General features: G+C 41.6%; 1 pseudogene; it reads left to right on the plus strand.

Annotated features, from left to right (window-relative positions):
- Positions 1-11,478: 11,478 nt before the first annotated feature.
- LOC132007213 (peptidyl-prolyl cis-trans isomerase A-like) lies at positions 11,479-14,629 on the plus strand (annotated as a pseudogene).
- Positions 14,630-14,782: the final 153 nt, after the last annotated feature.

A 14,782-nucleotide genomic window follows, 5' to 3' on the forward strand; every position in this document is an offset into this window, starting at 1 on the left:
AATCCCAGGACCCTGGGATCATGACCTGAGCTGAAGGCAGAGGCTTAACCCACTGAGCCACCCAGGCGCCCCAAGAGTCTGCCTTTTTGACCAGTTCCCAGGTGAAGAGGATGCTGCTGATTCATGGACTTCACGCTTCCGGGCAGTCGGGAAAACGGATCCATGTTGCCCCAGTTCGCTTGACGAAGCATATTATATATATATTGAAGCGTAACTTCAATACCAAGATCAGACAAAGCTCATCCTAACAACAGGAAGGGGTCCTCAACCTCAACATCATTCACAAATACAGATGGAAATTCTAAATCACATTAGCAAATAGACTCTGGCATGAAATAAAAGATGTAGAAAGTGTTTCAATATGAAGAAAATTAGCAATATGATTCTATCAATAAACCAACACAGAAAACCATACAGGCAACCTAATTAATGCCAGGAGACGCTAAAAGCAACCATTCCTAATAAAAACTGCCAGTAAAATAGGAATAGAGGAAAACTATTGTTGGGTCCTCCAAAATTTGGTACCCCAATAATGGGTCCATGATTAAAGGACCGAGACTGATACAAAGCGAAGGTCAAGCAAAGCTTTATTTCGCGCCAAGCATCAGGAATCAGACCAACCATCAAAAAGACTGGCCGGGGCCGCCCCTCCAGAGAGGACGACCCCTCCCTGCTTTCCAGACTAACTTTTATAGAGCAAAGCCCATGTGGTTGGGCCTGGCCACACACAGGAAACTCCACAGTGATGCTAGGTGACCAACTGAATTACAATTTACCCTAGTAGACATTTGAACCAGCCTATCACACCTTGGTTAGGATTGGTGCCAAAAGGCTCCCAAAGAGTGGGGGCCCATACTCCTTGGTAGCTAGGAGACAGTATGTGCCCCCACTGATTAACTACCTCCACCTGGCCTGACCCACCCTTGGACTTGGACTTTGTTACCTGGGACTGGTTTCCCAGACTTGCTTTTAAGTAAGTTCCCTGGGGGCGGGGGGGGGCAAGGTCCATTTAAGCTGTACAGCAAAATGGCAGTTCAACCGGGGTGGTGCCGCTCTGACTAAATAGGCCTTTACTCTATGTAAACAAAACTAAGAACATTTATTAACAACTAACAACAAGTATTTTAAATGTCAAAACACTAAAAATGTTTAATTAAAATCAGGGAAGAGACAGGAATGCATTCGAACAAGATGATCATTTAATACTGTTTGGGGGCAGAAGTTCTCAACCCCAGATGCCTATCAGAATCCTCTGGGAAGCTTTTCACAATATATATGGATTCAATCTCTGAGCCTAGGGGCCTGAACTAGAATTTTTTAAAAAGCTTCCTGGCTGATGTTCATACACAGCCTGGAGTGAGAACCAGTCTTTGAGGCTTCGGCAAACATAACATGTGAAGAAAATAAAATAGCACGTGCGATCACTGGGAAAGAAGGAGTTTCCAGATAAAATGTAGAGTTTCTAATGAACCATGAATAATTTGGGGGGATAAGTATGTCCTGAGTATTGCATGGGACATACTCCGTCTAAAAAAATTATTTTCTGAAATTCATATTTAACTGGGAATTCTGCATATTTTTTTTTTGCTATGTCTAGTAACCCTAAAAGAAAAGTTAAATTAGCTCTGTTTATTGGTGCTACAATAGTCTACCTCGAGAACCCAAGAGACCATGTTTAAAAAAAAAAACAAAACCTTTTATTCTTACTAACAATATTTGATAAGGAGGTATATATGTAGATATATTACAACTTTTTTTTTACTCTAACAGTAAGTACCTAGAAATGAAAATGGGGATAAGTTTTTCTTATAATTGTGGCAAAAAACTATAAAATATTCAGGAATAAATTTAATATTAGAGACATAAGACCCATCAAAGAAAACCTATAATATGCTATTAAAAGACAGAAAACAATTTATGAACAAATGGAAGGTTATAATTGTTTTTAGATAGGAATACTTACTATAATTAAAAATGTTAAATTTTCCAAATGTAATATATAAATTTCATTCAATTTCAATTAGAACCTTAACAGGACTTTTCTTGGAATTATATAAGGTTATCTTAAAGTTCACAGAGAAATAAATGTCTGAAAATAGCTAAGAAAAGGATGAAAAGGACAGTGGAGGAGCCTTACCATGTGTCGGAGGATTCTATAAAGCCACAAAAATCAAATTAACATCAGTATGAAAAGAAGCAAAAATTAATGAACCTATCTAGAAAATCTAGAATATTGGTATATTTGAGAAATTAGTTTATGACCAGTGTGTTGGTTCAATTTCGTGTCAAAGCATGGACTGTTCAATAAAGGAGACCAGAGTGACACAGTATCCATATGGAGGAATGTACAAATAAACCATATAGTAGAGTACATAAAATCAACTCCTGGACATAAAGGCTTAATGGAAAAATTAAAATCTTGCAAGAAAATCCAAGAGAGTAGGGGCACCAGGGTGGCTCAGTTGGTTAAGCATCTGACTCTTGATTTTGTCTGCGGTCATGACCTCAGGGTCCTGGGATAGAGCCCCATGTCAGGTTCTGTGCTCAGCGGGGAGTCTGAGATGCTCTCTCTGCCTTTCCCTGTGCCCCTCCCCGCTTGCTCTAAAATAAAACAATCTTTGAAAAAAAGAAAAGAAAGAAAGAAAATCCAAGAGAGTAAGTACATCAACTAGAGGGAAAGAGAAGACTTTCTTCAAGTCCAGAAGTTGCAAACACAAATATGCAGGGTCTGTAAGCCCACACCAGCCCCAACTGCCCTGGGGTATAGAAAATAAGCCATGGGGTCTTTTTGCCTTGTTTTGGTTTTTCTCTGGTTTTCATCCTTTTCTCTTTTTTATATTATTATTATTTTTCTAAAAAGCCACAGTTTAAAAGAACAATGAGCATATGAAAGAGTCAGCTCTAGAACCTCACTCAACCGCAGGGGAGCTCTGCTGGAACATTCCAGGTGGGAGGGGCTGGCAGACATAGTTTGTACTCCTCTTCTACCTTGAAAGCACAGACCAGTGCACAATCTAGGCGCCCTAACCAGCCTGCCTGCTCAGCAAACCTGGGCCTCTGGCCCACACCAGCTGCAGGTCTCCTACCAAGGTGACCACAGGGCAGTACACACTAGGATACGGCTGGGGAGAACTCACTACAGACACAGCTGCAAAGCACCCCAGAATATGCTAGGCCCACACCCCTTTGGCTATAGACGGCTTGCTAGGGTATCTGGCTTGCTAGGGTGTCAACTACTCCAGAACATCTCAACTGACATCTGCTCTGGATCCAGCTGCCCTGCCAGGATGCCCCCTGCAGGGAGTGCCCTGGAAACCCCTGGCCTGTGCCTGCATCAGTTTCAGCCACTTCACCAGGGCACGCCCTGTGTAGAATGCCCTGGAACCCTCCCGCCTGCACTGACCTGGTCTCCAGCTGCCTAGCAAGGGCATCTCCTGCCAAAGCAGCTTGGGAGACCCTGGTTCGCACGTGGTTGAGCTTCAGCTGTCCTGCTGGGGCAGTTTGCAAGGAGAGCCCAGGGACCACATCAGTCCATGCCCATTTTACCTTCAGCTGTCCTGCTAGGGTGCCCTCTATGCAAAGCACCCTGGGACCTTCTGGCCTGTACCTTACCTCAATTCCAGCCACCCCTTCATTCAGAGCAACCTCTGCACAGAGTCCAGGAACACCATGGTTTATATTCACTTCTGCTTCAGCTATCTAGCCAAGGTACCCCTCTATTTGGAGAGCCCCAGGCCCCCCCAGCCTGCGTGCACTTTCGTTTCAGCTACCCTACTAGGGCACCCTCTGCACAGAGAGCTCAGGGACCTCCCAGCCCCGACGCCACATCAGCTCTCCCCACCTTGCCAAGGTACCCCCTGCGCAGAGGACCGTGGAAGCCTCTGGCTAGCACCCACTTCAGCTGCAAGTATCCTGCTGGGCTCACCTCAGCACGCAGATCCCCGGGACACCCTGGCATGCATCTGCTTCAGTGGCAGCTGTCCTGACAGGGCACCTGCTCCACAGAAAGCCCCAGGACCCCTATTCCATGGCAGCCACAGTTCCAATCAGCCGGCAAAATTCACCAAGCACACACAGTCGATACAGGGAATGACCAAACACAAGACCATTCCATCAACTTTAGGAGAAGTAGCCATTCTGCCTAATCCACAGAAACAAACAGAGGAAGTCAAGCAAAATAAGGAGACAGAGAAATATGCTCCAAAATAAAGAACAAGAGGGGCACCTGGGTGGCTCAGTAAGTTAAGCATCTGCCTTTGGTTCAGGTCATGATCCTGGGGTCCTGGGACCAAGACCCACATCAGGCTCCCTGCTCAGTGGGAAGCCTGCTTCTCCCTCTCCCTCTGCCTGTCACTCCTCCTGCTTGTGCTCTCTCACCCTCTCTCTGTCAAATAAATAAATAAAATCTTAAAAAAAAAAAAAGAAAAAAACCACAGAAAAACAACTAAACAAAACAGAGATAAGCAACATGTATGATAAAGAATTTAAATGAACATAAAAATAGTCACTGGGCCAGAGAGATGAGTGGAAGAATTCAGTGAGACCTCCAATAAAGACATAAACGATACATTAAAAAAAAAAAAAAAAAAACAGAGTTGAAGAATACAATAACTGAAATAAAATTAAAAAACACTAGAGAGAATCAAGAGTACATTAGCAGATGCAGAAGAACATATCAGTGACCTGGAAGATAGGGTAATGGAAAGCACCCAAGCTGAGCAGCAAAAAGGGAAAAAATTTTTTTTAAATAAGGATAGTTTAAGGGATTTCTTGGACATCAAGCAAAACATTTGCATTATAGGGGTCCCAGAAGAAGAAGAGGGACAAAGAGGTTAGGAAACTTATTTGAAGAAATAGCAGCCAGAAATTTCTCTAACCTGAAAAGGAAATAGACACCCAAGTCCAAGAAGCACCAGAGTTCCAAACAAGAAAAACACAAGGCCCACATCACTACACATAATGAAAATGTCAAAGTTTAAAGATAGAGAATTTTGAAAGCAGCAAGAGAGAAAAAGTTATCTTCAAGTGAAAACCCCATAAATCAGCTGATTTATCAGCAGAAACTTGGCAAGCCAGAAGAAAATGGCATGATATATTCAAAGTGCTAAAAAGAAAAACACCTGCAACTAAGAATACTTTACCTGGCAAAGTTATCATGCAGATTTGAAGAGATAGAATTCCCCCAGAAAAACAAAAGATAAAGGAGTTAATCATTACTAAACCAGCCTTACAAAAAATGTCAAAGGGACGTTACGTGAAAAAGAAATGTGTGTAATTAGACATAAGAATATTATGAATTAAAAGATGTAAAATACGACAACATATACACAAAACACAGAGTAGGGAGTAAACAAGAAAAGAGGAAAAGTTTTTTTCCTTTCTTTTTATTAGAATGTATTTGAAATTAAATGACAGTAAATTAATACAGATCATTTACCTAGGACATTATATAGGAACCACACATGCATGCGCGCACACACACACACAAAACCAGAAAGAAAGTCAAACATTATAGAAACTCATCAATCACAAAAGGAGAGCAAAAGAACAGAGAAGAAATACAAAAGCAACCAGAAAACAAATAACAAAAGGCAATAAGTACATACCTACAAGTAATTACTTTAAATGTATGTGGCCTAAATGTTCCAATCAAAAGACATGGGGTGCTGGAATGGATTATAAAAACCAAACCAAACCAAACCAAAACAAAACCTATCTATATGCTGCCTATAAGAAACTCACCTCAGTCCTAAAGACACATATGGAATGAAAAAGAAGTCAGGGAAAAACAGTTACCATGCAAATGCAAGTGAAAATAAAAGCTGGGGTATAGCTTTATATCAGACAAAATAGACCTTAAAAAAACACTAACAAGAGACAAAAAGGGCACTACAGGTGGATGGCTCAGTCAGTTAAGTGTCTGGTTCTTGATTTTGGCCCAGGCCATGATCTCAGAGTGAGATTGAGCCCTGCACGCGGCTCTGCACTGGGTATGGAGCCTGCTTAAGATTCTCTCTCTCCCTCTCTCTGCCCTGTCCCTCCCCACTGTCTGTTCTCTCTTAAAGAAATAATAATAATAATTTAAAAAAAAAACCTGTAAATAATCTAATATTATTCCTAAAGGAACTGGAAAAAGAATAACAAAGCCCAAGGTGAGTAGAAGAAAGGAAATTATACTGATCAGAGTGGAAATAAATGACAGATTAAAAAAAAATAGAAAAAAAAAATCAATGAAGGCAAAAACTGGTTTTTCGAAAAGATAAACAAAATTGATAAAGCCTTACTCACATTCATCAAGAAAGCAAGGGCCCAAATAAAGAAAATCTGAACTAAGAGAAAAGAAACTGACACTACAAAAATACTAAGAATTAGAATAATATGAAAACTAATGAATGAATTAATTAATCTAAAAGACATGGATAAATTCCTAGACACATACAATCTTCTAAAACTGCACCAGGAGGAAACAGAAAATCTAAACAGATTATAAGTAACAAAAATGAGTCAGTAATCAAAAAACTACCAAAAATTAAAAATCCAGGACCAGATGGATTTACAAGTGAACTTGACCAAACATTTAAAGAAGAGTTAATACTTATTCTCCTCAAATTATGGCAAAAAATAGAAGAGGAGGTTATCATAGAGAAGATGGGTGGGGAAAAAAATGAAATAGGTGAAGGGGATTAAGAGTACATTTATTTCGATGAGCACTGAGTAATGTATAGAATTGTTGAATTATTATATTGTACACATGAAACTAATATAAAGCTATTATATCACAAAAAAGAAAAAAAATAGAAGAGGAAGGAAAGCTTCCATATACATTCTACAAGGACAGCATACCCTGATACCAAAACCAGACAAAAGACCACAAGACAGACAGACAGACAGACAGGGGGAGGGGAGGAGAGGGGAGAGGAAAAGAAAACTATGGGCCAATATCTCTGATGAACACAGATGCAAAAATCCTCAACAGAATATTAGCAAAACACATAAAACAATACATTAAAGAGAATTCACCACAACTGTAATTTATTTCAGGGCTGCAAGGCTGGTTCGGTATCTGCAGATCAATGTGACACACTACAGCGACCAAGTGAAGGATAAAAGTCATGTGATCATCTCAATAGATCAATGTGACACACTACAGCGACCAAGTGAAGGATAAAAGTCATGTGATCATCTCAATAGATGCAGGAAAAGCATTTGACAAAATTCAATGTTCATTCATGATTTAAAAAACCTCTCAACACAGTATTGTTAGAGGGTATATACCTCAACATTAATAAAGGCCATATTTGAAAAACCCACAGTTAATAGCATACTCAACTGTAAAACACTGGTAGTTTTTCCTCAAAGATCAGTAATGAGACAAGGATGTCTACTTTTACCACTTTTATCCAACATAGTACTAGAAGTCCTAGCCACAGCAGTCAGATAAGAAAACAAAAGGAATCCATATTGGTAAGAAGTTAAAATGTCATTATTTGCAGATGACATGATACTATACATAGTCAATCCTATGTATCAACAAAAAACTACTAGAATAAATTAATTCAGTGAAGTTGCAGGATACAAATTAATACCCCCAAATTGGTAGCATTTCTATACATCAATAATGAAGTAGCACAAAGAAATTGAGAAATTTATAGCTACCTAGGAATAAATATAACCAAAGAGGTGAAAGACCTGTACTCCAAAAACTATAAAACACTAATGAATTAAATTCAAGATGAAACAAATGGAAAGATATTCCATGCTTGTGGATTGGAAGAATTAATATTGTTAAAATATCCATATCACCACATCTACAGGGTCAATGCAATCTCGATCAAAATGCCAACAGTATTTTTCACAAAACTAGAACAAATAATACTAAAATTTGCATGGAAGTGGAAGACCCTAAGTAGCCAAAGCAATCTTGAGAAAGAAGAAAGCTGGAGGTATCACAACTTCAGGTTTCAAGATATAGTACAAAGCTTAGTAAGCAAAAGGACATGATACCAGCACAAAACAAGACATGGAGATCAATGGAATAGAATAGAGAGCCCAGAAATAAACTCACAGTTATATGTTCACTCATTTGTCTAATCTATGACAAAGGAAACAGGAATATACAATGGGGGAAAGACCATCTCTTCAACAAATGGTGTTGGGAAAACTGGACAGCTACATGTAGAAGAATCAAACTGGACCGTTTTTTTTTTTTCTTAAAGATTTTTTATTTACTCATTTGAGACAGAGTGCAAGAGTGAAAATGGGAGCAGGGGAGAAGAGAGTCTGAGGGAGAAGCAGCAGCAGACTCCCCATGCTGAGCAGGAAGCCTGATACAGGGATCGACCCCATAACCCTGGGATTATGACCTGGGTCAAATGCAGATGCTTAACCGACTGAGCCACCCAGGTGCCCCCAAACTGGACCACTTTTTAACACCATACATAAACATAGACTCAAAACGGATTAAAGACCTGAATGTAAGACCTGAAACCATAGGAGAACACAGACAGTAATTTCTCGGACATTGGCCACAGTAAGATTTTTCTGGACGTGCCTCCCGAGGCAAGGAAAACAAAAGCAAGAATAAACTACCGGGACTACATCAAAATAAAAACCTTTACACAGTGAAGGAAACCGAATGGCCAACAGACCCACAAAAAGGTGCTCGACATCACTCATCGTCAGGGAATATATATATCAAAACCTCAGAGAGAGATCACCACACACCTTTCAGAATAGCTAGACTCAAAAACACAAGGAACAAGTGTTGGCGAGGATGTGGAGAAAAAGGAACTCTCATGCACTGTTGGTGGGAAGGCAGACTGGTGCAGCCGCTGTGGGGAGCACTATGGGGTTTCCTTGAACAATTAAAAATGGAACTACCATTATGTTCCCAAAATTCTACTACTGGGTATTTACCCAGAGAAAACAAAAACACTACTTCAAAAAGACACATGCCCCCCTGTGTTTACCGCAGCAGGATGCGGAAGCAACCTAAGTGTCCACTGACAGATGGGTAAGGAAGGTGTGTGGGGGGGAGTGGGTACACATACCTCCAACGGCATATTATGTAGCCATCATAGAGGACGAGATTGTGCCATTCGAGACAACATGGGTGGACTTTGTTAAGAAAAAGAAGTCAGACTGAGACAAATATCATATGACTTCACTTACAAGTGGAATCCTAACAAAAGGACAAATGAATAAACAAAAAACAGAATCAAACAGAGAACAAGGTAATTGTTGCCAGAGGGGAGGTGGGACCATGTTGAGCAAAATGGGTGAAGGGGAGTGGGAAACACAGGCTTCCAGTTATGTAAGTTTGGGGAATTAAAGACCCAGTGTAAGGCACACACTCAATGCTATTGTTATAAGGATGTATCAGGGCAGACAATGGCTATACTTTGTTGAATCACTACATTGTACAACCAAAAGTAATGTAACATGGTGTCACCTATACTAAAAAAATTTAAAAATTAAAAATAAATACATATTACAAAAGTAAAAAAGCAAATAAGGTTATATTTACTACATAAAATATAAGAACTTTTGTAAGAGAAGGGAACATGACAAAGTCAACAGCAAGAGATGTGGACAAAAATTTCCAACACAAATGACAAAGGGTTAATTTCTGTATTATACGAAAATATCTTACCATCTGATAAGTTGAAGTGCTCAAAAGAAAAAAATGAGCAAAAAAAAAAAAAAATCCCAAATATAGAAGCCACAGAACAGCATGTCCAGACAGATGAAAAGATGCTCAAAATCTCTAGCAGAGAATATCAATTAAAGAACTCTGGTGAGTGCTGTGAACTGTGTAAGACGGATGAATCACAGACCTGTACCTCTGAAACAATACATTATATGCTAATTAAAAAAAAAAAAACTTATGAGATCATTTTATACCCATCAGAGTCACAAAACAGAACTGTAACCCCTAATGCTAGTAGAGATGAGGGAGAAGGGAGTTTTCATACATTACACATGGAAATGGCATTACCACAGAGTTTTAGGAAGACAATACAACAGCTCAGCCTTTTTTTTTTTTAAGATTTTATTTGTTTATTTGACAGAGAGAGAGAGATCACAAGTACACAGAGAGGCAGGCAAAGAGAGAGGGGGAAGCAGGCTCCCCACAGAGCAGAGAGCCCGATGCGGGGCTCGATCCCAGGACCCTGGGATCATGACCTGAGCCGAAGGCAGAGGCTTTAACCCACTGAACCACCCAGGCTCCTCAACAGCTCAGCTCTTAATTTTAAAAGACAGTTAATATACTAACCAGAGATTCAATTTCTGGCAGTCCGTCCCATTAGTAGGGATCGATTAGGCCCCCTCTGTAGGGACATACATTCAATATTTATTGCAGCCTTGCCTTAGGGGTATTGAGCTAGAAACAAAAATCAATTCCTATTAAAAGCAGGCTGGCAGGGGCACCTGGGTGGCTCAGTGGGTTAAAGCCTCTGCTTTCGGCTCGTGTCATGATCTGAGTCCTGGGATCGAGCCCCACATCAGGCTCTCTGCTCAGCGTGGAGCCTGCTTCCTCCTCTCTCTCTCTGCCTGCCTCTCTGCCTACCTGTGATCTTTCCCTATCAAATAAATAAATAAATAAAATCTTAAAAAAAAAAAAAAGCAGGCTGGCTGAATCAAGGATGGTCCTCCATAGCACGGAATTATTATACGGCCATTAAAAAGAAAAATCAGTGAACCAAAGGGTTCATGGTAACAGGGTCCGTAATTACCCCAAAGTCTGTCAGTAGCAGAGTGGATAAATAAGTTCTGGTATATTCACACAACAGGGGGTTGGAGAATAACCAGAATGAACAGACGACACCTACAAACCACCACCTTGTGAATGTCATAAATACAAGGTCGCACAAAAAAGGAGGTACTGAATGACTCCATGGACACAAAGCAGACCAAAAAATAACCGACGCGGCTACAAATCACAGTGATTGTTACACTTGGATGGGGGAAGGGGGAGAAACACAGCAGGAGGTGTGAGGGGAACTCTGGGACACTGCAGGTTCTGTCTCTTTTTTTTTTTTTCTTTTTAAGATTTTATTTATTTGACAGACAGAGATCACAAGTAGGCAGAGGCAGGCAGAGAGAGAAAGTGGGGGGCGGGGGGGAAGCAGGCTCCCTGCTGAGCAGAGAGCCGGATACGGGGCTCGATCCCAGGACCCTGAGATCATGACCTGAGGCGAAGGCAGAGGCTTAACCCACTGAGCCACCCAGGCGCCCCAGGTTCTGATCTTGATCTGGATGCTTACATGGGTGTGCTCCTTGTGGAAATTCACCAAGCAGTACACTCATGATGTGTGCGTTTGTAAAAGAATTAGAGGCATTATAACTTGTAGGGATTTCAATTAGGTCTTATTGGTTGAGGGAAGAGGAATGCAGAGAAATATGTAGACTAGAATGTCGTTTTTATACAGTATGCAATAATAAAACTGCCTTAAGGATTACTGCGTATGTAAACACATGCTTGTACGAGGACAGATCGAAGTCTGCATAGGTTCATGTGGGACGGATAAAAACACGGAAGGCCATATTGTGGGTTTGCGTGGCTTCCCTAGGTGAGGGAGAAAGGATGATGAAGGCCGTGATTATGTTATAAAGGGAAAAAAAAGGGGCCCTTGTTTCTTTAAAAAAAAGATAATATTCCATTTGTGTAAAAAAAATTAAAAACATTAAAGAGGAAAATTATTGGGGCACCTAGGTGGCTCAGTGGGTTAAGGCCTCTGCCTTCGGCTCAGGTCATGATCCCAGGGTCCTGGGATGGAGCACCGAGTCAGGCTCTCTGCTCAGCGGGGAGCCTGCTTCCCCCCTCTCTCTGCCTGCCTCTCTGCCTGCTTGTGATCTCTGTCAAATAAATAAATCTTTTTTAAAAAAATAAAGAAGAGAATTATTGAGAGAAAAGTTCTACTGAAGTTTACCAGAGACTCACTAAGTGATAATATTGTGTAATTCCAGCATCGTGGCATATTGTGAACATCAATCATTGTCTAAGTAAAAATACGAAGGCTCAAAATTATTAACAAAGAGCAATAGATTTAAAAAAAAAAAATCTATTTATTGGCTTTTAGCAATATGGTGGACTCAGACAACTTGAAAATCCTCTTACCATAATCACCTAGAAGTACTGGGTAAAATGTAACATAATTATTTTAAGTGTGCAGTTAAGCTCACGAATAATAAAAGCAAATCCCCGGGTGCCAGAAACAAAGAGGGAAGTGGGACAGCACAGGGGCGAATGCTTGCACTAATGGGTATTTGTCTCCAGAACCCAGGGGTTTGGTGTTAATTCCCACACAGGGGTAATAAATGAAGCTTTGGGAGGTAGGGAATTGGAACTGAGTACTTCGCATAAAGCCAAGACCCTCAAAGGGCTCTTTGATTTATGAAAAGATTTAAAAACAAGAGAGACCACAGGACACAGGGCTTTGGGTGGGAAAAAAAGAAAAGCTTTCTGAGAATTCAAAACCGCAGGACCACAATTCGCGCTGCTTTTACTCTACCCACATAGTTCAGAAATGCCAGACTCAAAAGTAACAGAATTATTTCTCAAGCAGGGATACTATCATGGCCCAAGGCAGAAGCAAACAAAAAACTTCTCTCGAGAGTTGCGCCCACAACCAGAGACTATGGGATTTTACCCAGGGAAAAAAACCCCAAAAGCCCTGCTAGGGAGGGATTCACAATAAAAAATGACAGAGCCCACGCGGGACCCATCCAACCTGATCGAGAGTCTGCACATAGAATCATACCCCCAGGAACGCTCAACACAGACACAGCCAGAGATTATCAAATACATACATATAAAATGAAGAGTAGAAAGGAAGAAAACAAATCCTAAAAGAACTAAACCCTACGAACAAGAGAGCCAGAAGAGTTGAACCAAGTAAAATAGGAGAAAACCCATCAGGTATCATAGAATAAATCTTTTTGAACAGATTGTAATGATAATGAAAAACTATTAAGACATTAGAGAAAACTAAACTAATTGGGAAAAATACACCATGTTTATGGATAGGGAGACTCGATACAGTGAAAATGTCAATTCTCTCCAGGTTAATCTATAAATTTAAGGCAGTTCCCAGCAAAATCCAACAGGAGATTTCACAGAAATCCTAAAATGTACAGTTTTGTGAATACCGAAGCTCTGCTCCCAGGGAATACAAGGTTTGGTCCCTGAGAGCCTCTGGTCACAAGATTTTTGTCAAGTGACCCATGACAGACCTCCTCTATGTGTGTTTCTGTTCAAGGACACCTCACTAGATAGGTACAGTTGACTCATTAACTGGGGTCAGCAGCATTCAGCCCCCAGCCCCGGAAGCTTATTTAATACACCTGTTTTCTCCCAACCACTTCCCTGCCTCCCGTCTCCATCTCAACACCCCCCCCCGCCCGCCCCCCCCCCCCCCATCCCAGGGTCTTCTTGCTCTTAGGAACAACACTAGAAAACCGTTCAGCACTATGTTTGAGGATCATCTTAAACACTGAAATCACCAACACAAAACAAATGGGGCCCTAAATTAAGCCCAGGTGAAGGACACTCATTCACAGTAGAACCAAACCAGAAGGCAGAGCATCGCCTTGTTTGCCCTCAACTGGTACACGTTTGACTCCAAATTTCACTACTTGCACCCGGCCACCATAAATATGGATTTGGGGTCACACACTTCAATGAGTAGGGGAATTTGCAAATACAGAGCCCGCAAACAATAAGCAACGACTGTATCTTTGTATTTCCAGGGTTGGAAAGAATATTTGTTTTTAGACAAGAGGCAAAAAGCACAAATTACAACAAAAAAGACTGACAAACTGGGTAAGCTGACATTTAAAACTTCTGCCTGGGGCTTGCAGACGCCGCCCTGGAGCATCCCACGCCACCAAGCCATCGGTCAACCCGTCTGTGTTCCTCCAGATTGCCGGGGACCACAAGCCCTCGGGTTGTGTCTCCTATGAGCTGTCGGCGGACCAAGTTCCAGTGACAGCAGAGAACGTCTGTGCTCTGAGCACTAGGGAGAAAGGATTTGCTTATAAAGGTTCCTGCTTTCACAGGATTATTCCCTAATTTCTGTGCCAGGGTGGTGACGTCACAGGTCATCGTGACACTGGCGGCCAGTCCATCTAGGAGGAGAAATTTGGTAAGAATTTCTTTCTGGGGGGACGCCTGGGTGGCTCAGTTGGTTAAGCAACTGCCTTCGGCTCAGGTCATGATCCCAGCGTCCCGAGATCGAGTCCCACATCGGGCTCCTTGCTCGGCAGGGAGCCTGCTTCTCCCTCTGCCTCTGCCTGCCACTCTGTCTGCCTGTGCTCACTCTCTCCCCACCCTCTCTCTGATAAATAAATAAATAAATAAAAATCTTTAAAAAAAAAAAAAAAAAAAGAATTTCTTTCTGGAGCACACAGGTTCTGGCATCTTGTCCACAGCAAATGCTGGACCCAACACAAACGGTTCCCGGTTTTTCACCTGCACTGCCAAAGCCAGTGGTGGGAGGGCGGGCACGTGGTCTTTGGCAAGGTGCGCGAGGGCAGGAACATTGTGGACACCATGAAACACTCTGGGTCCGGGAATGGCAAGATCAGCAAGAAGCTCACCATGGCCGACTGTGCACAAATCTCCTAAATTTGACTTGCATTTAACTACCAGACCGTTCCTTCTATAGCTCAGGAGGGCACCCCTTCACCCCCAGCTGCTCCAAATATCCTACAATCTCTGTGCTCTTGCTGCGACTCCACGGATTCCAGATTTTCCTTGTTCCCCTCCAAGTCTAGCTGG

The sequence above is a fragment of the Mustela nigripes genome, chromosome X, assembly GCF_022355385.1.
Source record: "Mustela nigripes isolate SB6536 chromosome X, MUSNIG.SB6536, whole genome shotgun sequence".
Taxonomy (NCBI): domain Eukaryota; kingdom Metazoa; phylum Chordata; class Mammalia; order Carnivora; family Mustelidae; genus Mustela; species Mustela nigripes.